General features: G+C 45.6%; 1 protein-coding gene across 4 annotated transcripts in view; it reads right to left on the bottom strand.

Annotated features, from left to right (window-relative positions):
- Positions 1-25,309, bottom strand: part of LOC142806658 (calcitonin gene-related peptide type 1 receptor-like) — a 213,867-nt gene that overhangs the window by 100,313 nt on the left and 88,245 nt on the right. The window contains exon 1 of one of the 4 annotated variants that reach the window (XM_075891287.1): positions 9,583-9,728. The exons of the other annotated variants lie outside the window; for them this stretch is intronic. The gene's annotated coding sequence lies outside the window, so the exon portion shown is untranslated. Of the gene's footprint in view, positions 1-9,582; positions 9,729-25,309 lie in introns of those variants that run through there. 4 annotated transcript variants of the gene reach the window in all.

Raw genomic sequence — 25,309 nt, 5'->3', positions numbered from 1 at the left:
TAAGTCATTATTTATCTTTGTTCGCCCGCTTATAATCTTAAAAAGAAATTTGAGGCGATGTTTTCGCCTGCGATATTCGAAAGACTCCAGCTCACAAGACTTTAACAAAGCAGTGACTGAGTATGTGCGTCGGTATCTACCGCATATGAAACGGACTGCTAATTTTTGTATTCTTTCAATTTTTGTCCACAACACCTTCTGGTGAGGCGACCAGTCCTCTTTAGGCTGCTTCAGTGGATTTTTTTGTGATTTATGTATTTAGCTCGCCACTGTTAGCTTTTAAAGGAAATCTCCGTATTCTAATGTCAAACTATGCATGCATATACACTGCATAGTGCATTCGCTGATCCTCCAGCACGAAGTCCGAAACGGCAGCGCATGATGAGGTTATATTTAGCGAGAGAAAGGAACAGTTGAGTCAACATTATATGCCTTTTCAGGCAGCTTGAAGTCACTAATAGCAAGAGCTGATGAAAAAGAGTCTATAGAAAAAGAAAAATGCCTACACTGAGCTATCTGGGCTACCCGCCTCTAGAGTAGAAGAAAGTTGAATAAAGAAAGAGTTACGCTAATTGATTGATTGATATGTGGGGTTTAACGTCCCAAAACCACCATATGATTATGAGAGACGCCATAGCGGAGGGCTCCGGAAATTTAGCCCACCTGGGGTTCTTCAACGTGCACCCAAATCTGAGCACACGGGCCTACAACAATTCCGCCTCCACCGGAAATGCAGCCGCCCCAGCCGGGATTTGAACCCGCGACCTGCGGGTCAGCAGCCGAGTACCTTAGCAACTAGACCACCGCGGCGGGGTGAGTTACGCTAATTCACTGTGCGGAACATAGACATACTATTGCGTACAATTGCCAAATTTAGCGGCAAGACATCGGAAGTGGAGATTTTACTGGTTGTATAATTGGGGTTATACGGAATAACCAACCTAAGAATGAATTCAACTGCCCCCAAAGTTATGATCTCTTTTTGAACACTAATTGTTCGCGGTTTCATTAGTAACTTCCCGAGAGTGGTGGCGACCTGCCACTCAGGCACTCTGCATACAATCTGCTAATCCCCCAAGCATTAGCGAGACGCTTTATCCTCTTGACCATCGGGCTTTCCACAATTCAGCATCACTCTCGGGCTCAAAGATTATCTGCAGTGCACCTGAATGCAGGGCATCTCGATATCTACCTTACGTACTTACGCCAGCTCTAAGCTGACCAGCGTTAGTGCATGGAATTCGCACCTTTCGTACTCGTCTGGTTGTTCGGCGAATACACAGTCGCGAATTCACTCGATGAACAAGAGTGTTCGTAAAGTATGAAAATAAAAAATTAAGCAGGCCGAAAGTGGGACTGTATCTGCAAAAAAGATATGCGCTATTGACAGCTAAGGAGAGAAAATCTAATGCTTTTACCTACAAACACTTTAGAAGCGACCTGCCCGTTGCTACTGGAAAGCTTATGAGGGTGTTTTCATTTTAAGGAGGTTTCAACGTGGACCGTTTTTGCTCCTGCGTAGGTTGTTTCGTCGCACAAAGAGAAGACGTGTGGAATAGCATACCATGCCCATGGGGGGTATTTTCATCGGTGTCTTCGCGTAATGTGTGATACTCTACGCAAAACGGGACCATTTCTCCTACAACAAATAAAAATCGTTTTGCTGAGGCACCGAATTGACCAGATAATGTTGCAGTCGCTCTAATGTTTTACGGAGGAGTTGTATGCAGATAGGTTCTGGTGGATCACTTGCGCTGACAAAACAACGTAAAGAACAGCATTTTTCGGTGCCCCTCTACCCAGCCCCCTCGCCAGCACTGATGCCTCTTTCGATGTGTCACGATAGTTGGTACTGGCACCTGTCATCGATCGCTGAGCCCCTTTGTGTCGTGAGGTACAGATCGCGCTAGTGCGTTTATTAACTATTAATCTTTAAAGTCACTTTAAGCGGGCGCCTGTCATTCACTCGAAGAAAGAAAATGAGCGATTGGACGAGCGCGACGGCTTACAGAAGCACGAGTGTGTGCGAAGACGATGTATAGCTGCTACCACAGAACGTTCAGCCACAGCCGCCAGCTTGACTGTCTTCAATATTAGCAGTACTGCAAGGGTTCTGCATTTCCTTGAAAAACATCCGCCGCTTTTTGGAAAGATCAATACGGCTGTAGCAAAGCAAGCGCCACAACTAGATGGATTTTTTTCTAGCCACACTAGCAACAAGAGCTCCGACTTCCACAGATGGAAATTGACAACTTCGGCATTGCGCGATAATTACATCTGCGTAGGGTATACTGAAATGCTTCAGAGTAGAAGAAGGTGTACCCTTGGCTGAGCTGTTTCTTCGTTTCATAAAAAAAAATAAAAGTAATAGCGATGCCCGGACCCACAGACACGCTGGATCAGCGACGCTCCGATAAGCCGACCACGATGTATATGAGTCGTCCTAGCTACATACGTGATATATGTATATATATATATATATATATATATATATATATATATATATATATATATATATATATATATATATATATATATATATAAATATAAGGCAAATAAGTATACCCAAATACTCGTTTCTCCGTGTTTTGACACAATAATAATGAGTTCACACAGGCAATAATGCCAAGGAAATCATAGGGTAAGTTATTAGACCAAATTTTATTGTACATATGAGTAAAGAAAGGCGGGTGAAAAGATGACTTCCCATGGGCAAACACCGAACCTGCGACCTTCGAGTAACGCGTTCGATGCTCTACCACTGAGCTGCCACAGCAGCTATCCCCCCAGCCATTTCATTGGGTATAGGCGGGAATTTAAACGGGGGAATGTAGTCATGGCGGCGAGTGTGGCACACTCTTTATAAGCCTGTTTGGCGTCACGTAACACGTGAACTTATTACGAGCTGACAGCTGACCAATAGTGCCTCGTACATAACCTAAAGGCACCAAGTCCGCTAGTGCGAGACTCTCGTTAATGAATAAGCAAAAGAAGTGTACTTAAGGACTCGTTTTACCGTGTTTTGCACAATATTAGTGAGTTCTGACGCACAATAATGCGAAGAAAAGTATGGGGGAGGTTATTATTAAACTATTGTAAATGTGAAGAAAGAAAAGTGGGTGAAAAGATAACTTGCCATTATATATATACAAGAACGTCCGTGCGTTCATGCGTACGTTCATCCATCTGCTTGTTTGTCCGTACATCTGTGCGTGCGTCCATCTATCCGTTCATCCATCTAGCGAACTCTCCCAGCACCACGATCTCGCATATTTTCATGATATAGAAGTATCGCCATCCAGCCGATTCTCCAAGAAATAAACGAGAGGTGGCTATCTACTAGTACTGCGAGTACTACTACAACGACTACTACTAATACTACTTCATACATCGCGAACGCACGACCCACGGCATAAGAAGTTTCGCCCCTAAAATGAAAACGCCTCCTAGCGTAAGTGTAAGATTTTCTTTTGCTCCTTCATCATAACACTGTATATACACGGACGCCATCTGTTTCAAAACATCTGCATTGGTTTATTCCACCAACTACTATCACCTAGCAGTTAATCCTGGAAAAAGGCGGCTACGTACTACATATACATCGGGAACGGCCGACCCACGCCTTAAGGAGCTTTGCCCCTAAAAGTCTGCGACTATACTAAAACAGGTCCCAAGGGTAGAACTTTGCAGTCACATGTACAAAAGGTCATTGTGTCCCCGTTAGCGACTCCGCATTGAACATAATCGCAGCTTATAACTCAGTCGAGCATTTGTTCAGCGAGCCAACCGCGAGAAAAAGGAGCGTTTTTCTTTTTGCCCCTGCACAGCGTAACCGCTCTTGTGGCCTCATCAATTATGCATTCTCCCACCACGAGGTATACCGCAGAGGGTTCAAAACTCTGCAGTTATGTGCTTCTTTTGTTCGCACTATGACTGGTCGATACGATTTCTGTGGCACCAGTGGTGGCAGCCGACGCTGTTTTCCAGGAATGTGGAGCATTCGTTGAGCCCCATTAGATAAGGTTGCGCAATGCGTATTTGCGTCATTGATACTTGGTAAAACAGTAGACGTCTAAGCAACATGACAACGAAATAATTTTTAGGTGCCTGCCTAGAAGTCACTCTCGTTTCAACGCACTAATAATTAGGACAGTGTGGCATGCCCCTTTTTATTGTCCACAACGCCGCTTTCTATTTTGTCTGATCTAATCACTTCACGTTTGTAGAGGGATTCATCAGGATTCATTTGAAAATGATTTGTTTCAGCTGATTTTTGTGCGGTGATGAGTCACCTCGCCATCTAACTCCCTCGAATGACAAATCAGCCTTGGTCGAGGGTTACCACGAGAACACAGAATGCCAATGAATGTTCTTGCGCCAATTCTTACGGCTAATAATGCTTACGTGACGGCCAGGTGAAGAAATCCGCAATCAATGTTTGAAACCCTGTGGGCCTTCTTCTTTCACAGATGCGAAAAATCACACTGCCCCCATACCTCTACGTGTGCGGAGTGAGGCGACTTTTTTCTGCTTAGCGCCTCTTAATGGTCAGCATCTTCCTTTACATTAGCAAAGATAACGGCAGAACAGCTGTATAGAAAAAATAGCACACATCATTGCTTTGCTATAGTGATGATCCAGTTTCTGCTGCTGCGGTCTCTTTAGGAATAGGGCAAGCTGTTAAAGAAAAATGTATTAAAAATTTTATTGTAGAAGACTTCACCACAACCCATGATTGTTTGGATAGCGTGAGGGCACGCGTGACTATATAATGCGTTTTTAAAAATGACGTTTTCAATGATATCGCAATAAACTCACCCAAAGATTTTTTTTTTAGTTTCGATTTTGTAACAAAAAAAACTATAAGAGAAATATACCGGGGGGTTAACTATGAATGGCAAAATATAAAGGCCCGTCCGAGGCCCTATCATCTATACTGCGCAGCTACAAGAATATCAGTCAGAAACTTAGGTCTTTTTATTGCAAACCAGTGCATATACTGTAAAAAAAAGAATATTGAACTGTACTCTGAGCAGCGCAATATTGGCAGTAAAAGGGCCGATCACGGATTTGCAGCACGAGAGGCGCACTTTTTCAAACAGACCCACACTAACTTGTGTGAAGTGATTCATCGGCGGGTAGTAAGCAACGAGTTTAGCGGTGTATAAAGTGGCACTCTTTAAGAATGTCTTCGACTTCTTTCAACACGTAGCCCCGCCGCGGTGGTTTAGTGGCTAAGGTACTCGGCCGCCGACCCGCAGGTCACGGGATTGAATCCCGGCTGCGGCGGCTGCATTTTCAATGGAGGCGAAAATGTTGTATACGCCAGTGTGCTCAGATTTGGGTGCACGTTAAAGAACCCCAGGTGGTCGATATTTTGTAGACTTCCACTAAGGCGTCTCTCATGATCATATGGTGGTTTTGGGACGTTAAACCCCACATATCATCGTCCGACACGTAGACACAGTTTCTATCACTGAGTCCATCCTTGGGGAAACCAAGATGCAGTAAGAATCGGTAGAGCAAGAAAGAAACGACATCGTACGCTGTAGTTGCGGGGAAGGCAGCGGTTTTGGCCTATCTCGTGAGATGGTCAACAGCGACGTCGACAAAGTGGTTGCCAGCTCAGAGGAAGTGACCAATGTAAATCAATGCCAATGCAGCCAAAGCCCAATTAGTGCTAAGCAAATGCTGAAGATCGACTGGCTGCAGATGCGGTGAAGGTTTCCCGTTCTGACAATCGAGGCAAGAGCAAACGAACTTTTCTACGCCGTGGTGCATCCGTCATAAAATTTTCTAATGTTGAATGCATTGATAAGCCTTGTGACGGTTTCATTTTAGTACAGACAATGTATATATTGTAGAAAAAAGCGTGTTTTAAAACGTGTAATTTTTTGTGTATGTATGCCGAAAACATGTTTTGAATGCATTACTCATTTTGAATGTATATGTAGAAAGAAGATGTAGTAGCTTGTAAAACCGTACAAGTATCTTGTAATAATAAAATGTGTATATTACCCGTAAAATATATCACTGATGTGTAAATGTCTATACTGGGTCACTGATGAAGACCATAATAGTTATTAGGAGGCCAAGACCTCGTCAGGCCTTTTATCCGTTATTCTTTGCTTGCCACACGGAAACTGTGTACTTTTTTCGTGCAAACTGAACAATGTTCAATGTTCAATGAATCCTCCAGTGAGCGCACACTGCGGATTAGAGATGAACGACTCGCCCATTGCATAACGCAGGGTGTGGGATACAACTAACAAACAGTAGCCTCAGTTGATGTTGTAATTGCGCCTGTAAAATAGATCGCCACGATAGTCGGACGACCCACAACAGCGTTACGAGCCTTCGCTACAATACTATTGTCAGTGAGAAAAACGAGAAAAAAAAGAAGGCGGGGAGGCTAAACACTAATGTCATATTGGCTGTTTTGCTACTGACACTGTTGCGCTGTCCGTGTAATGCGTTCTCCTACCAAGTTGACCTTTGAGCAAAAGTTTAAAGAAGGTAATGCTCATCTTCGCGACATACCTTGTCGATGCGTAAAGAAAATGTATGAAATGCTCACAAACTGCTGACACGCAACAAATCACATAACACAATGAAACAACTGCATATAAGACATGTCTTATGCACCACTTGCTTAGCAGCTGTGGGTACTTCTACGAAAGAATGTTGGTAAAAAGCTCGCTGCGTGAGGGGCGAACTTTCTCAATTAAGATACAAAACTAAAAGTGGTTGTAGTGGTCAAAACTAGACAAAAGAAAACAAGTCAGAAAATGTGAAGATATTTCCTCTCAGTTTGTCACAATGAGTTGTTTCCTCAATGTGCCTGGACGACACATCTTGGTCCATTCCAGATAGAAAAGGGACTATTTTCTGTTTTGTCCTTTTGAAATATGCTCATTATTTTGCGCATTCACACGCCTTTTTTGTGCCGTTTGCGCTCCTTGAGCCTCTCCTCCTGTCACGCTGTTCTGAAAGCACCTCGACAGCCGAAGAGCAGAGAGTCATAGAACGGTCCCTCAATTTTCATTATTGAACACATTCGGGATCCATTTGTCGTACTCCGAAAGAAAGGAGTGGCAGCGAGATCACAAAAAAAAGAGAAAACAACACTATGTCTCAAAATCACTATGCGCCAAAAAAAAAGAGCAACAGAAAGAACACAGAAAACCAGGCTGCTTTCTTATATACTGCCAATGACAGCAAAGGGCCTTGCTTGTTGCGTTTCGCCACTCTACAGGAAGCATTATGTGTACATATATAGCACCGTCACGCTCGAACTGAACTGTGGCTTGGCTGTCGTACCGATTCCTTCGTGATATGGCCTTAACGCTGCGGAAGGACACGTCGGAAAGCCAGGCCCTAGTAGCTCGGGTATGCTGCTGCAAGGAGGCGCAAGGAGTCGTGCTTGAATGGGCGTGGCCCTTGGAGCATAACATGAAAAGAATTCATGGTACGTTCTTTTGTCGTCAGACAGACCTTATCTAAAGGGTGAAGCTCACTCGCGTGCTTCTGCTGGCTCTGCTTTCAGTCGAGGCGAATTGAAATCCCGCCACAGGCGTGTCTCCTCTGATGGACGTAGCATAGAAGTGCCACCCTGTGATATTTGCCCATATCGATCTATACGATGCAATACTGCCTTTGATCTCGCAACCACAACAGATCCTTGATCATTTATCGACCTGCTCACAGCGTGACTTTTCTGCACAAGCCAAAGAACCGAAGTTTTACAGGATTGTTTGCTGCTTTTGTTGTGATGTTTGGGAGCGCGCGTCGCAGTACCACATCACTTCCAGTAGGCTTGCAACAGTGATCATGTATGGCGTAACAATCTTCCCTATTACAATTTTCATGTGTTCAAGGCGTGCTGGACACCTTACTGAAACGAATGTTTCGTTTTAAATTTGCGTGTTGCATATCAAGTATTCACGTGAATTCTTTTGTTTCGGTTTTGCAAACGCAACATTGTTTATGGGGAGTAGGTGAGTAATATCAGTGTCGTCAATTCGGACAAACTCATTAAGAATAGTAGCGGAATAACTGTATTGCTGTCATGAATATTTTGTGCGAAAAGAAAGACGCTTTGATTTTCCACACCTCGCTGGAATGTCCTTTCCACACTTCTTTATTTTATGGTCAATGAAGGCTATCATTAAAATAAAAAAAAAACATTAAGGCCAGAGTCCAGTGAACAACTGTTCACAGGATGCAGTCACCATGTGCCCCGAACGCTCTCACCCTCCCTGTCACCCTCATCACCAGCAGCTAAGCTCTCCGAGTACCGCGTTTCTATTGCTGAGAACTGTACGCAATATGCACATACTGCTCACATGTATAGATCCCCAAAACAAGCTTCTTCTCATTATTGCTCCTCGTTCAATGTATATCAGCCTCCTATACAATCCACTACAGAGCTTCCTAGCGGACCTTCACACGTGTAAGATACTTTGTTATAATTTTTCTTCCGTCGTCATACTGAACGTTGCTTTCTCTCGCTTGATTTGAACTCTAGTGACTTCACTTCGTTATGCATAGCTCTAGATTACTGCTCTTGGGAAGCATCACATCCAATTAAATCAAAAGGTCCACGAACCCTGCTCTCTGTGTTTTTTTCCTTTTCGCGACTCTCCTTTTAACTTGCCTAAATATGTATATAGTGTGTCGCAGGGAAGGCAGTTCTTCTTACTGTTGTCCTTGCTATTGTTTTTTTGTACTTCATCATCAGCAGGTACTTGCAGCGCTTACTTATCATGTTTCAAAAGCGCCTCACAAAGAGCTTGCGGTAATGAAAAGCAGACACGAGACACAACAATTACGACAAGACGCACTGACGAAATCACGTGTCGTACTCAAGACAGCCTACTATAGCACTGACGGCACTGCGAAACAGGGCCCGCTGCGTATCGGCGATCTGACACAAAGATAAGTGAAAAGAGCAAAAAGCACAATCCATTGATCAGTAAAGAACGCGTGAATTAAAACATCATAAGATCAATCTAGGCAGATAAACTTTGATTTAGCAAAGTCAGCAAAGATTAGCCGTAGCATTTGTGTTACTCATTGTGAAGACCTTACGGCTTCTTATCATCTAAGTTACTGGCAAGTTAACGTGACTTTTTCTCTCTAGTGTTCCCTCTGCTTGTGCCATGTCTGGCTGCTCCTCGCAAGACCATATACGCATGACAGGCAGAACAAACAATGCAATGAAATACGAGACGCACTGTTGCATGAAGCCGTACAAATATGTAGAACTCACTACTAGGAAAGATAGCAGTCTCAATACAATTGAAAGGGCTCGAGTTACACAGCAGAAGCGTAATAGGATTACTTTCTGACTGAATCGTTTGTAAGAGCTAACCTCTACATGTAAGCATCAGTGATTTATCTCAAGAGCCTCCTGACAGGCGTTGGGTGAATGGCCAACTCGTACGGCCTCTAAGGGGCCCTCACTTTTCGTATGCATCCAAAGTTTCCTTGCGCCTGATTTGTTTCCGTTCTACTTCATTCTAGGGAAACATACAACGTCAAAGTTTCGACAACATTGCTGCATACCGAATGTATACTTACTGTCAGCATGCCTATTCCAACGCTTCTGACATCGTTTTTGTGACGACAGCACTGTGGTGGAAGGGCTCTAAGCAGCAGTGATGGGACTAGATATTTGGGTTTCGCAGCTTAGTGCTGTAGAGCGCAGAAGGCGCCTATGTCGTGTTGTAACAGAGTTCGCTTCTATTGTCTATTGTAATACTCGTGTCGTTCTCTTGAAAGCCTAGCTGCGGCCGCTTGTCACCTTGTTTCGCTGGCGCAATGACCACCAATATCTTGCTATAGCAAATATTGTAAGAGTGTTTCTGCAGTGTGCCGATTCCTCGCCTGATTGTCTGATTAAAAAAAGCGAGACCACCAATGATTTGACAAGTCTTTGTAGGCGTTTATCTAAACAAGTAGCCAAAGGCTAACAGTGAAAGCCGGCTAATCATTTCAACTTTTTTTATGGTTACTGCGTAGTGTTGTGGGAGCGTTTATTATAGAGATAAAAAGTTTTAAAAATGTATGTACTCTACTAGTTAGCTTGACAGTCTGTAGTAGGATGATGAAAGACACTAATTCATTCTTAGTTAACTTTGAAATTTTGTAATCTCCATGTTTTAAGCTTACGGGGAGTGGCTGCCGCGATCAAACGTCATTTCCCATTGGCTTGTTCCTCCCGAAGTGCTAAACGACACAGAAACGTTTTTCCCACATAGTGTTGAAAAGGAAACCACCAAAATTTGAAAATATTATTACGGTCATCGCAACGGTCATCCCAAACAAGTAACACGCACCCAACGTTAATATGTGTTACGAGCCAGCGTGGCCTAAGCGTGCGTCTCCAGCTGTGTCGTCGCTGCTCAATCCGGCGTCGATGGCAAAATCACTGATGAGAGGTTGATAGAGCTGAAACTGATTCGCCACGCCATGAATTGCCTTGATTCCATATTTCTCAGTGTTTTCCTCGTCACCTGGGGGCACTGAACACGATGGCGATGACAATGGGGGTCGCGATGCTCCATGCGTATTACACGTGCGTGCCGAGCAGACGAAATGTAAACAGAAACTCATGCCACCATTTCGTGTGGCCACGTGTTCAGATGGGGTGGACCATGGTATGTGACTGCTTGGCAGCGCTGGTATCGGTGGAAACTGGTGGGCTTTGCAGCTGCTTTCAATTGAGTTAAATACTGGTAAAACTAATGAATAGTACATATTCACCTTTCTGTTTCAATATTAGTACCCAACTGTTACTACGGGATCGACAACTACTCTTTAACGCAAAAAAATGACGCCATATACACGAAGTGAATGATGATCAAGGAGCTTGCTCCGGAGATTAAATCTGGTAAACCGTGAATCCTCCGTACATTCACTAGACCATCATATAAAGACGTGCCCTATCAGGGGCAGGGAATAATTTAGGACGTTAAACTGCAACATTATTATTATTATTATTATTATTATTATTATTATTATTATTATTATTAGAGCAAAGATTGGTTGTAGTGCCTCCCCCCACTCCTACTTGGTTAATGTATGACCAAATTTCCTTTTCGCCCCCACCCCTTAGGTGACAAGGGGTGGATGCCCCCTCCTCTCGAAACACGCGGACCTAGAGGAGCCCGCGCTGCAGCCGCCTTGCGAGCCCTGCGGTCTGCCACCATACCTTCTTCGATGCTCATGGTGGATAGCAGTATCAAAGCGCACTGAGTGATGTCCGGCGAAAGAGAGAGGAAATGCACACACGAGCGTTATTATAGGCGTGGTGCCATCAAACTAGAGCATGCGCCAAGAGTCGAGTGAGCGTCGCTTAAGCGGCGGCACGCCATCTAGTGAGTGCTTTTGAGACGAGGAACACAGCTGTGCCTTTAGCGAGAGCAATGAGCACTGGCGTACACACCGGCACAACGACGAGAAACAACCCCCTAGAAGAAGGAGCAAGCTCCTAAAACGCGACCGGTGACAAGTTGATGCCACTACTTCTTCAAGGAGAAGATCGCGAAAGAAACGAGATGTAGGCGGCTACATAGAGTGATACATAGATAGAAATGCTTCAAATGTCTGCAGTTTGTTGAAAAATGCTTCTCATTCATTGCACGTGTGAGCATTCCAACGTTGCGAATTGAGCGTCTTTCTGAATCACGAAACGGAGGTGGCCGAATGTATTCTAAACAGCAGGAAATTATTCTAATTATATGTATTTCAATCGATGCATCATCACACTCGCTCTTCTCTTACGCACATATATATGAACGGTGAACATTTCTACTTTCGAGAGATGCGTCACACGGAAAACAGATGCCACTATCAACCGCGAAAATTTGATTTGATGACATGCATAACAGGCGTCACCAAACGTTGACATTCCATAAGCTTGGTACTTTTACACCTTCCCTTTCTGCAAGCTTCTTTTCGTTCGTTTATTATAATTGCATGGAGTGGTGGTGAAGAAAAGCCTTTATTACGAAAAATTCAAACAGCTCTGCTCCGTGGACACTAATTAAAAAGTAAAGCTGTTGGCCTTCCCTTCATACAGTTATGAATTTCTATGTTTTGCAAGTTTCTCAGATATGTTGCATCACTGCTTTTTATAAACCCTCTTTGCTGAGCATTGAGTTGAAAGTATAGCCACCTCATTTAGCAACCAAGCAGTTTCATGTGGAAGTGGTGTGGCTATAGTAACGTGCATGTCATTAGTTGAGATAACTGTGTAGCCTTCTTCTTGTCGAAGTTGTGTGTAGAGGCATTTGTTAGATTTTTATGGCACATACGCGTTTGTGATCATGATACTTCCCTGATAGGCCGCACAGACTCCTGGGCGCACAATCGTTTGTCGGCATAACTGCTGCCTTCACTCAACAGCAAAAGCTGGTATAAGATCGAAACTCGCGTCACGTTCCAACGTAGTTGTCCGCCACCGTCGCCGCCCGTGTCGGTAACTACATTTCACTTAATTAGAAAAAAAAAACCTAGTACCATTGACACTGTCGGGCTCGAACCAAGGAACGCTGGGTGCCAGCCCCAGTATTTTACCATGGAGCCTCACTGTTTTGTTTTTATTACATAGTATTTATTACGAATGCGGCTCACGTATAGACATAGCGTACAACATACATAATGTCAAGTCGGCAAGTGTACAATGAACGTTACAAAGTAAATCTCATACACAACAATGTCTAAAGGTGTATTTGAGTAGCACACTTTATGAACTCCGCATACCAGTTTGACTGAAATCGCGGTTAGTCATAAAAGTCCCTTAGCCTCTTGACACTTGTTGGCAAGCTTGCCTTAGGCAGGCTTGATGTCGGGAAAGCAATCGCGTTAACACGACTTTTAAAGCGTTTTAAAAAACGTGAAAGAAAAATTAATCATCGCACAATGAGAATATCATAACGAGAGGTTCATCTGATGCTCTAACCCATTACAAAAGCTTGTTCTCGTTTTCCTGTTAACTGTGGCGCATACCCACTTCAGCCATAATTCCTCCTCGTCGTCAGCCATTGAATAGACAATAGGCACAAAATTACTTGCAAGTGTTTAGCGCATACCAAGCTTCTCAGAAGAATGGCAAAAAAAGCATAGCGAATGCTGATCTACTACCCCAAATTTTTAATAATAATGTCGTAGTGAATATCAAGCAAGTGTTGATGACGATGAGTGGTTTTTAATAGCGCAAAGTATCAAGCAAGTGTGCTTGCAGCAGTTACCCGATGAGTATTTAGAAAACACTCTGAAAAGCCGCTCTTCTAGCCTTCGCTGTGACTGTGCTGCTCCTTCCACGCAGGCCTGGCGTTTTTTTTTTTTTTAGTGGACCAGAGGTAAGTAATAGTATTTACAAAATTTCTATGGTGCATACCTATTTATCATGTCCATCTACGTTACAACGCATCCCATACACGAAATCCTTGAACACTAACGGACTCGCTGTTAAAAAAAAAATAACGGTGGCGGTTGAGCCACACGGTGGGGCTACATGCTGGGTGGTGTCCGAGTCCGAGACACTATTAGTCGAAACCACCCGCCTGGCACTCGGGACCAATTTCTTCTAGACCTGAAGATATGAGCACCCAGTCAGGGCCATCTCCCAATTATCTCGGGTAGGGAATAAGATTGGAGATTCGGGATGGATTACGCTGACAGGCACAAACCATACGGTGGCTGTCAACTACTTTCCCACAGAGGGCGCACTAAACAAAAGCAGCCAAAAAAAAAAAAGGACGTAGACTGCTCGTCGTCTAGGACATAACCGTTTCTGGGTATTCTTCTGCGCTCTACAGCACGAAGCGGCGAAACCCAAATATCTAGTCCCGTCGCTGCTGCTTAGAGCCCTTCCACCACAGCATTCCGTGCTGTAGTCACAAGAACGATGTCAGAAGCATTGAAATAGGCATGCTGACAGTAAGTATACATTCGGTATGCAGCAATGTTGTCGAAACTATGACGTTGTATGTTTCCCTAGAATGAAGTAGAACGCAAACAAATCAGGCGCAAGGAGACTTCGGTTGCATACGAAAGTACCAGCCAAGGTAAAAGCCTACTCCCATGCCACGTGTCTGAGCATAGAAACCACAGTATTTATGATTTGTAACAATAATTCGCTTACGCAGTTTCAGAAGTCACAATTTCAAAGCTGCAGGAATGTGTAAATATCCTGAAGATGAATGCATGCACATCCTAAAACACCAACTGATGACGGCCATGAAATAGTAAATTTGGCGTCTTCAAATTACATGGGGTAGCTCTACGACAGCACTAATTACATTATGACTTCTATCCTAAAATGTAGTCCAGGATTTCGTTTTGCGAATCAAGTTTTGCTGTTGTGAAAGCCATACGAATCTCAAACATCTGCTATCGGTATACGTCACCCATCTCAAACATACTCGCATCTCAAACGTTTGCATCTCAAACATACTCGCTATCGGTATACGTCACCCAGATGCTAGCCTTGCCGTGGAACGGCTTCATGAAGTTCAATGCCACTTGTAAGACTTTCGGGGAATGTTCGCCATTGTTGGAAAGAAATAATGGAACAGATTTAACGTCCCCTACATTAACTTAAAACTAAAACACCTAAAATGACTAAGTATCATGAAAACAGGGCTTCGTTTTCGATTCTCTGAAGACGGGTTGTCACGTTCCCATTGCTGGCACAATGAATTGCATTACGTTTGCGCTGTCATTGAGCGTGAAGAAGAACTACGTGCACGACATCTAGGTGAGGATATTATATTCTTATACTATGAATTTCATGGCGCTGTGAGGGAAGAGTTATCATGACTAGTCAAAAAAATATTCAGCCTCTAGAGCGTCATATTCGTTCAGTATTAGCTCGACGAAGTCCAGTACTTTGTCTTGACACACACACACACACACACACACACACACACACACACACACACACACACACACACACACACACACACACACACACACACACACACACACACACACACACACACACACACACACACACACACACACACACACACACACACACACACACACACACACACACACACACACACACACACACACACACACACACACACACGCACACACGCACGCACGCACGCACGCACGCACGCACGCACACACACACACACACACACACACACACACACACACACACACACACACACACACACACACACACACACACACACACAGTAATATGAGCGTCCCTTTTATTTGATTCTGGCCAATGATCAGCCCACTCTTGCACTAGCGGGATTCTTTATCCTTTTCCGTCTAGTGCAAGGTCAGAACAAAACAAATCTCAATGAGGTGGTACTATTGAAGCAAGTGTCCCGGTACTTATCAAGATGAAAGGGTTGTTACAAGAGCAGTTCTTCGGGGGGAAGCCGTGTGGACGATAACGCAGAAAATGTGCAAAATAAGCCTTTCCCATTGTTGCTTGTGGGCGTTCCAAGTGAACACTGTATACGATGTCTGAAGGGTCACCCTCGAGATGCTGCGCGTGGATTACTCAGTACCACTTGTGCAGAAAGGAGTGTACCTTCTCAAGACGAGGGCCCTGCGGAGGCCTTGGGTTACACTTGCTCCGTCAAGCTCCGGGTCGTACGGGGTGTCGCGTTTAGTGTTACCACAGAATAGGGCCTCCCTTCGGTTGTTAACGTAGGCGCAATCAATATTGCCGGGAATAGCTGACTGACCCCGCGATAGCTTACAGTCTTGACCATGCAGAGTTCAGCACCGACCAAAATGCTTGCGTGAGCGTGAGGTTTGTATTTTGAGAGGCCATGGTATATTTTAATATACATATATATAGAATCTACCATGACCTCTATGACTCTACATGGAGGAATACAAACCTCGCGCTCCATCAATATATATATATATATATGAGATCTAACAGAAGATAATGCCAAGGAAGGTAGAGGGGAAGTTATTAGAACCAATGTAAAGCAAATAAGAAGAAAGAAAAGTGGGTGAAAAAATAACTTGCCGTGAGAAGGAATCGAACTTACGACCTCCGAATAACGCATTCGAAGCTGTTTACATTGGTTCTAATAACTTCCCCTATACATTCCTTGGCATTATTGTCTGTTAGATCTCATTATTATTGTGGCAAACACGGAAAAATGAGCTCCTAGGTATACACTTCTTTGCCTATATATATATATATATTGTAAGATGGCGTCGAGAACACTCGAGACTCTCCTTTTATTGACTCGAGTATGTGCCCCACAACCTAAACTTGACTGGTGATGATGAGTATTTACAGATGAAAAGATGGGACGCATAAATAATGCTCACACTTATTTTCCCCGCGCACTTGAGCGGCCGGCCCGGCCGAGACTTAGGCGGGAAAGGTACGGCGCAGAAAGGGTTTAAGACGTGAAACGTGGACAATCTCGGAGGCACGGTAACGACGGTCCGAGGAACCCTCGACGGGAGTGACAAGGTAATTGACCGGAGATGTTCTTTCACAAACAACGTAAGGTCCTAGAAAGCGAGACTGAAACTTTTCACACAATCCGGGTGTGCGAACAGGCGTCCAAAGTAGTACTTCATCTCCAGGACGGAAGGTGACGTCTCGACGAAAGCTGTCATAGCGTTGCTTGCGGTCTTCTTGACTGGCCTCCGTGTTGAGTTGAGCACGTTGCCGTGCCTCAGCAAGCCTTGAGACGAAATGTTCTGTCGTAGTCGTCGACGTTTTTGTCATTGCATTGAAGAAAGAGGCGTCAATGGTGAATGTCGGCGCACGACCATAGACGAGGAAGAAAGGTGAATACCCGGTGGTTCGTTGAACAGCGGTGTTGTGTGCGAATGTTACGAATGGCAAGATTTTGTCCCAATTATCGTGGTTCGGTCCGATGTACATGGATATCATGTCGATTAGAGTCCGGTGGAATCGCTCTGTCAGCCCATTTGTCTGCGGGTGGTAAGCGAATGTGGTCTTATGAAGTGTGCCACAAGTTTTTAGAATTTCGTCAAGAATTGTCGACATGAAGGCCTTGCCCCGGTCACTCAACAACGTGCGAGGTGCGCCATGACGCAACACAATGGCTTCTAAAAAGAAGGCGGCAACGTCTGAGGCGGAGCTAGTGCGTAGAGGAGCGGTCTCCGCGTATCGTGTGAGGTGGTCGACGGCTGTGACGATCCAGCGGTGGCCCGCTGGCGTTACGGGAAGTGGCCCGACGAGGTCTATTCCGACAACGGCAAAAGGTGTGTCGGGACATGGAATAGGTTGTAATAAGCCAGCAGGAGCTGAAGTTGGTCGTTTCCGGCGTTGACAAAGTGCGCAAGAAGCGACATAATTAGCCACAAAAGTAGAAAGACCAGGCCAGAAGAAACGGCTCCTAACGCGGTTGTAGGTCTTTTGAAATCCCAAGTGTCCAGCTGATGGGTCGTCGTGCAATGCTTCGAGAACTTGTTTTCGCAGCGAACGGGGAAGTACTGGCACCCACCGATGCCCATCCGCATTGTAAGTATAGTGTTGCAGGACATTGTTCTCTAGCTTGAACAGCCGTAGCTGACGACGTAGTCTGGCATTAGGGGGAGAAGGCGAGCCATTCAAGTATCCGATGATGCGGTTACAGTAGGGGTCGTCACGTTGGTACGCGGCAAACTGGGCGCTGTTGTTTAAAGGTAGCAACCCAGCAACTGCCAGGGGTGATAACGTGAGTGAACAGGAAGCCACTTGATCACCTGAGGGGCATTCGGGATGCGTGGTTGGAGATGAAAGTGGCAGAGGGCAGCGAGAGAGAGCGTCAGCATCCTGATGCTGTTTGCCGGACCTGTACACAACGTCAAAAGTGTACTCTTGCAAACGCAGTATCCAGCGACCGAGGCGCCCAGACAAATTCTTCAGCGAGGACAACCAGCATAGGGCATGGTGGTCGGTAACCACAGTAAAGTGGCGTCCATACAGATAAGGTCGAAATTTCTGGATGGCCCAAACGACAGCGAGACATTCCTGCTCTGTTATCGAGTAGTTTTGCTCTGCAGGTGTTAGTGCGCGGCTGGCATACGCAACTACTCTCTCACGTGAAGTGTCGTCGCGCTGGAGGAGGACAGCACCGATTCCGTGGCCGCTGGCATCTGTGTGCAGGAAAGTGGGTGCACTCTCATCGAAGTGACGGAGGACGGGGTCTGATGTCAAAGCACGCTTAAGGGCTTGGAAAGCACACTCGCACTCGTCAGTCCACGTGAAATCCGTCCCTGACGTCAGAAGCTTGTGTAACGGCCCCGCAATGGCAGCAAAGTGACGGATGAAGCGGCGGAAGTAAGACGCCAGGCCTACGAAACTTCGCAATTGTTTTTGATTGCGCGGACGTGGAAAACTAATTACGGCAGCAACCTTGTCGGGGTCGGGTCGAACGCCGTCTTTGCTGACAAGGTGACCCAATACTTTGATGCTTGTGCTGGCGAAGTGGCACTTTTTTGTATTCAGCTGTAGGCCAGCGTTCGAAATGCACGTTAGAACTTCGTCCAAACGCTTAAGGTGCTGAGAAAAAGTAGAAGAATAAATGACGATGTCGTCTAAATAACATAAACAGGTTTTCCATTTGAGACCACGTAAGACAGTATCTATCATGCGCTCAAATGTTGCTGGAGCGTTGCATAAGCCAAAGGGCATGACGTTAAATTCGTAAAGCCCGTCAGGCGTCGCAAACGCTGTTTTCTCCTTGTCTGCTTCGCGCATAGGTATTTGCCAATACCCGCATCGGAGGTCGAGGCTGGAGAAATATTCTGCGCCTTGTAGGGAGTCCAGGGCATCATCTATGCGTGGCAACGGATATACGTCTTTTTTCGTGATCTTATTGAGCGCTCTGTAATCAACACAAAAGCGGACAGAGCCATCCTTTTTCCGGACCAACACCACAGGAGACGACCAGGAGCTGGATGAAGGTCGAATAATATCCCGTTTGAGCATGTCGGCGACGTTTGTCTCGATGATTTGCCGTTCAGCCGAAGAGAGACGGTATGGGCGGCGGCGTACAATGGAGCTGCCTTCGGTTTCGATGCTGTGCTCTGCAACGGAGGTGCGGCCCAGAACTTTGCAATGTACATCAAACGAAAGGCTGTGCTTTTGGAGAAGGTCTAAGAGGTCTCTCTTTTGCTCGGCAGTGAGGTGAGGACTTATGGTGTCATTTAAGGTAACAGTGGTAGCCTTGATATCAGTAGTAGCAGACAAAGGCGGTGATTCTGCGTGAAGGGGAATCAGTGAAAAGGACTCACTGTCAGCGAAGCAGCTCACAGCAGTGCCCTGGGGCAGCATCACTGGCGAAGAAGTTGGATTCAAGGCGGTGACCAATGCTTTACTGTCGTTAAACCGCACAAGGCCGGGTGCTATGGTAAGCCCCGCAGGTTTCGAGCGAACTGATGGAGCTATGAACACGTCACCATTAACTATAGTATCCGAAGCGATCGTTAGAAGTTGTTCATCTCCTGGCGAAATGAAACAATCAGTAGCAGCAATGAAACGGAAGCTGTATGGATCGACATCCGATGAACTCTCAGTGGCTGACATTCGAATGACTCGCTGACGACACGATATGAAAGCTGATGCCGAAGAAAGGAAGTCCCATCCTAAAATTACTGTGTGAGTGCACAAAGGAAGTACAAGAAACTGAATGTGGTGAATGATGCCATCTATGAAAACACGGACTGTGCAAACACTTGAAGGCTGAATAGGGACTCCATCTGCGCAACGAAGGGGAGGACCATCGTAGGGCGTCCTAACTTTTTTCAATCGGGCACAAAAGTCTGCACGAATTACGGAATGTGATGCGCCTGTGTCCACCAGTGCCTCTGTCTGTATACCTTCAACATACACCAATAAAACATTCGATGGGCGGTCCGGAGGAGTTTGACGCAGTTCGAAAGATGCAGCTTTCCCTCCCGAAGCTGCACTGTTCAGTTTTCCAGTTGGCGGTCGGGAATTGAAGTAGAAGGTCGGAGAGGAGAAGAAGAACGCCGCATCGGTGAAGGTGAGCGACGACGTGAGAACCGGGAACTGCCAACTGGGTGAAAGTTCTGCGGAGACGGCGACCGACGTGTGCTGTTCGGATACAGCCGACGATAGGGGGGTCCAGTCGCGTAGAAGTCGTCCCGTTCAAGGTTATCGTAGCCTCGTCGTTCGTCTTGCTGACGGCGTCGGCAAAACCTTGAAATATGACCACGGATGCCGCAATAGAAGCAAGTCAGCCGCGAACTGCGCCAGGCGTTGTAAGGCTGGGAAGATGGTCGCGGTGCGAGTGAGTTGAGCGAACCATGTACTTCGGGCGCTGGTAGCTGCATTGGGCTTTGCTGGGGTACAGGCGTCCTAGCAGCAACCTGAGCATACGTTGGCATGGCCACAGGATATGAGCTCGGGACAGGTGTGACAGTCATCGAGGCCAGGCTCTGGTGGGGCGTAGGTGTCGTTGCAGCAACGTGAGCATAACTGGGCATGGAATGTGAACTCGGAGCTGGTGTACTAGTCATCAAGGCCAGTTCCTCCCTCACGACATCGCGCAAACTAGTGGCGGGTGGCGTCGTTCGGATATCGAGGTGGCGAGGTGAAGCCTGTGCGTGAAGTTCCTCGCGGATGATAGAGCGGATCAGTGCACGCAGCTCTGTTGTATCTTGACTGGAGCTCAGATCAGACATATCAGGTTGTACCCGAGTGGTCTGAAGCTCCTCAAGGCGCTGACAGGTAGCGACAACATCGGCTACGGTTTGCGGATTTTGCACCACAAGCGCATTAAAAGCGACAGTCGCAATTCCTTTTAGTAGGTGGCGCACACGGTCGTTTTCCGCCATATTGTTGTCGATGCGACGGCAAAGGGCGAGAACATCTTCGATGTAAGAAGTGTAAGACTCGCCAGGGCGTTGAACACGTGCGCCAAGCCTCTTTTTGGCGATATCCGAGCGCACTGACGGGTTGGCGAAAATCTGGCGGAGCTGACGTGTAAAGGCGGGCCATGTCGGAAAATCTGTGGCGTGGTTGAAAAACCACGTTTTTGCGACGCCGCTCAGGTAGAATGCAACGTGGGTGAGTTTTGCAGGCTCATCCCAGTTGTTGATAACACTCACGCGGTCATACTCCTCCAGCCAGTCTTCAACGTCTTCACCCGGAAGCCCTGCGAACAGCGGAGGATCCTTTTGAGGGCTGGTGACCAGGTGAGAAGGGTTTCTTGCCGGTGGGAGTGGTGGCGAAGCTGGCACGCTGGACTGGGCGGCTTGCGACATTACCGGACCCAGGTCGTTTAAGCGGCGGCCTGAACGGAGCTCCAGGGATGTGTTCTAGAAGACGCTGGGGTGTCCGAAAACGCGAGAGGACGCAGGAACCGGGCAGCACTCTACACCACTTGTAAGATGGCGTCGAGAACACTCGAGACTCTCCTTTTATTGACTCGAGTATGTGCCCCACAACCTAAACTTGACTGGTGATGATGAGTATTTACAGATGAAAAGATGGGACGCATAAATAATGCTCACAATATATATATATATATATATATATATATATATATATATATATATATATATATATATATATATATATATATATATATATATATATATACTGATTGCCTCGTGGAACTGAGCTGCTTACAGTCTTTGAAGATTTGTATTTCCACCATTTTTTTTTCTACAGAACAGTATGTCTATCGTCTACGTAGTCCGCGAAGCAGTCTATCCATCAATCGCCGGGGTTCACAGCTCCACCGTTACAATGTTTTGCACAGCACGAGGCAGCGCCGTGGCGGTTTACGAGCTTTGAAGCGGCGGCCACATTTAGATGGGAATGAAGTGTACTTTACTGCTGCGGGACTTAGTTGGACGATAAAAAAATTCAGGTGCTTTGTTTGAAACTGCGGCCTTTCAATGTAGAGTTTCTCACTGCCTCACTGTTGCTTAGAGAAGTTATTGTCAATGAATGAACGAAGGAACGAACAAAGTAATGAATTGATTAAAAATTGACTCGAAGAGTTCGATATCGGCCGGTGGCCAAAAGCATCGCTCATTTAGGGTCGCAACTAGTCAAGGTTCTTAGGAAAAATAAAAGCAGAAGTAGAAGCTCTCACACAAACTGTAATGACAACCGCGGGAGAGCAGGACTGGTGATCGTACTCGTCTGAGAGCCTAATCGAACGCATATATTGATGCAACTCGGTGCTGGCAACATTTCAGGGATTCGCAATCGTAAGTTCACTCAAATATCTTGTTCCTCAAATTACGTAAGACTCTCAAGCAACGACAATGCGGTTTTCGCATGACAAGCTTTGAAAGAGTGAAATCGGTCAGCAGTGGTCGACACGACAAAGTCGAAGCATACAGCCGTAGGGAAGAGCGCGGACGGTTATTTCAAGAGACCATAGTTTGAAAGAATCTCGGAAAGCCATCGCTTGAAGAAATTGTGCAGTCTTGTTATATTAACCGAACATTTTTCGATTGCTTCACGGCCCTACTGAAAAACAAGTCATGGTAGTCTGTATCTTGAATAGTGGGACTGGTATGCCTTCATTTATGTAGAGCCTGCAATAGTGATTGAATATCAAAGCACAGGACAAAACAAAGGTGCGACGAGGACATGAAACACGCAATTCAAGCACTATTGGTCGTCTACGCCAAGTCTGAGTAAGCATTATGAACACTCAGAGGTGCTTAACGTCATTAATTACGTAGAATCGATTTTGCGACACCGTTTTTTTTCCACGCCTTGGATGTATATGGCGAATACTTGGCATAGTAACGCATATTCGAAAAGTAGAAAACCCTTCCCACGGTGAGTCATGCGAGCTTACCTTTGTGACGCACCACTGTCCAGAAGCAGCTTGCCGATACTATAGCCGCGAAGACCGGACGCGTCGTAACAAAGATTCCTGCCACTGCAAGTGCTAGGCCAGGTGTATCGCACGGCGACGGATGACACATCGCCTGCAGGCGCCTTCTGCAAACGTTTCTCGCGCCTTCGCGTTATCTCCGGTGCATTCCATTGTTTCCTGAACAAGGGGAGAAGCGAGCGCCTAATAGGAACAGCTGCTCTCGTGTCGTGTGTTACGACGCGCAACTAACATAGGATCCGGCCCGCCTGTTCCGAGCTCCTGTCAGCTTCTTCGCAGAGTTCTGGACAGCCGCTCGCCACCGGGCGTATAAACGAATGCGTGCTCGAACGTGAGAAAAACGGGACGTGGTGGGTCGTCGGTGTTCCGATGCCTCTTCAGTTCAGTTCGCTTGGGAGAACGCCATCTCCGGTGGCCTGATACACTACATTGTACGGTCTTCGTCAAAGATAAAGCTCATAAACGTCCGATCAATGCAATGCCGTAAACATTAGAATTTATGAAGTCGAGTGAAGCTGCCCAACCCTCCTGTCGCACCATAGGCAGCAGAGTATGTGACCGGGCAAAAGTGAGACGCTTAATTTGTCCGATAATAGTTCCTATAGCTCCTATTTAATGAATCTTTAAGAAACCACGAAGCCTGAAGCCCTACCGCGATATGCATTGAAACCAAGGCGATCAAAAATAATTAACTTATGGTGTTTTACGCACCTGAAACCATGATACGGTATTGAGGCGCGCCGTTGTTGGAGGCTAAGTGCTAATTACTTGGAATGCCTGAACTTTTTTACATGCAAGCAAACCAATAATAATAATAATAATAATAATAATAATAATAATAATAATAATAATAATAATAATAATAATAATAATAATAATAATAATAATAATAATAATAATAATAATAATAATAATAATAATAATAATAATAATAATAATAATAATAATAATAATAATAATGCTTCGTAAATTTCGACCATCTCGTGCTCTCTAGTTAACGTTCACTAAAACGGCACCATACAGCGTAGTTTGGCATTTTGCCTACGTCGAAATGTCACCACTGCGGATGGGTGCAAGTCAATCCAAGTGTGCGTGTGTTAGACAGTTATAGTTTAGCGTTAGCGTGATAGCGTAGATTAAGGGAATGGCGTTACCGCGCAGCAAACGTTCGTTGTGGGCAGCGTCTTATAGTTTAGCGGGATAGCGTTTCCGTGGTTTACGTGCCCCAGCTGGGATGGTGGAGCCACCTATTAGATGTCTATAAGTTAAACAGTGCAAATGAAAAGAAAACGAGAATGTTTGCCTATGCCACCGCGCGAAGCATTGTTAGAAGTTTATTTTAGGGATAATAAAAGTAAAGAACTATGAACCACGCACCAAACGCGAAAACATCTATGTTGCCGATTTGTTTACATCGATCTTGTAGTTAGGCCTAGACGCGTTCGAAATAGAAAGCTATCTCAAAAACTACGCCAACTTATCCGTAATACTCGGTCATCGAAGCTAACTCAAGGTAAGTGAAGCCACTTTGAACAGTCGTTTGCTGCAAACAAGGTGAATCTTTCAACAACTACGCCAAAATCACTTTGAAGCGCGCGTCCAAGAGCGCCGCCATGTTTACGTTCACTACATATACCTACGCCACCACGGTAACGTGAAATCTGTAAAATACCGCGCGTACGGAAAGCGGTACGGGTGACGTACGCATCTGTGCATGCGCACTTTGATTCAGGTATCACGGTACACCCGGTAACCCGGTAAGCACGGTATACTATAACTCTCTATTATTAAAGACGATAGTCTTTATCGGGGACCTTCGACGCCCGAACTTTGGTCTGTCTGTCTGTATATTTGTCTGTTTGTCCGTGGTAACGATACCCCCAACAGCACCAAAAAATACCTCAAACGTCCAACCCCATAAGATGCGCTCACCAATATTACTCAGAGTTTCAGCGTTCATACTTGTGCGATTGTCAATTAAAAAGAAATCATTGCGCATATATGAGGCACCATAACAGCACGTCGATGTTTTGTATATGTGTCTTTATACTAGAGAAGGCACACACAAGTAATTCTAAGGACCATAGCGTTTATCACGCTGCGCTTACAGTGAACGCGATGCTCAAAAAGGCAAGTGTTTCCAACGACAAGACGACACGGTGGTGGCGCCTGTCCGTCGTTTTGCGTTCTACACCTTATCGCCTCCGAGACAGGCGCAGATCTGTTTCCGCATCTGCGCACGCCTTCCTTCGTTTTCGAATATAACTGCCAGATGGCGCTCGTGTCTAACGTGCCTAGATGCGGTCGTTCGCCTTCACTTCACGGATCGATACTCTCTAACGCAGCGCTTCCAGAATATAATTCGCCAATTTTATAGCGCAGAACATCAAATGTACGTTTTTGTTCACTTTTTCCACACGCAAGACTATCGCATTTCGACGACATTTGCAGTGAAACAT

Source organism: Rhipicephalus microplus, chromosome 1 (assembly GCF_043290135.1).
Source record: "Rhipicephalus microplus isolate Deutch F79 chromosome 1, USDA_Rmic, whole genome shotgun sequence".
In the NCBI taxonomy this organism is placed as follows: Eukaryota; Metazoa; Arthropoda; class Arachnida; order Ixodida; family Ixodidae; genus Rhipicephalus; species Rhipicephalus microplus.
Note: the sequence above shows the minus strand (reverse complement) of the source record. Positions and strands in the feature narration are given on the sequence as shown.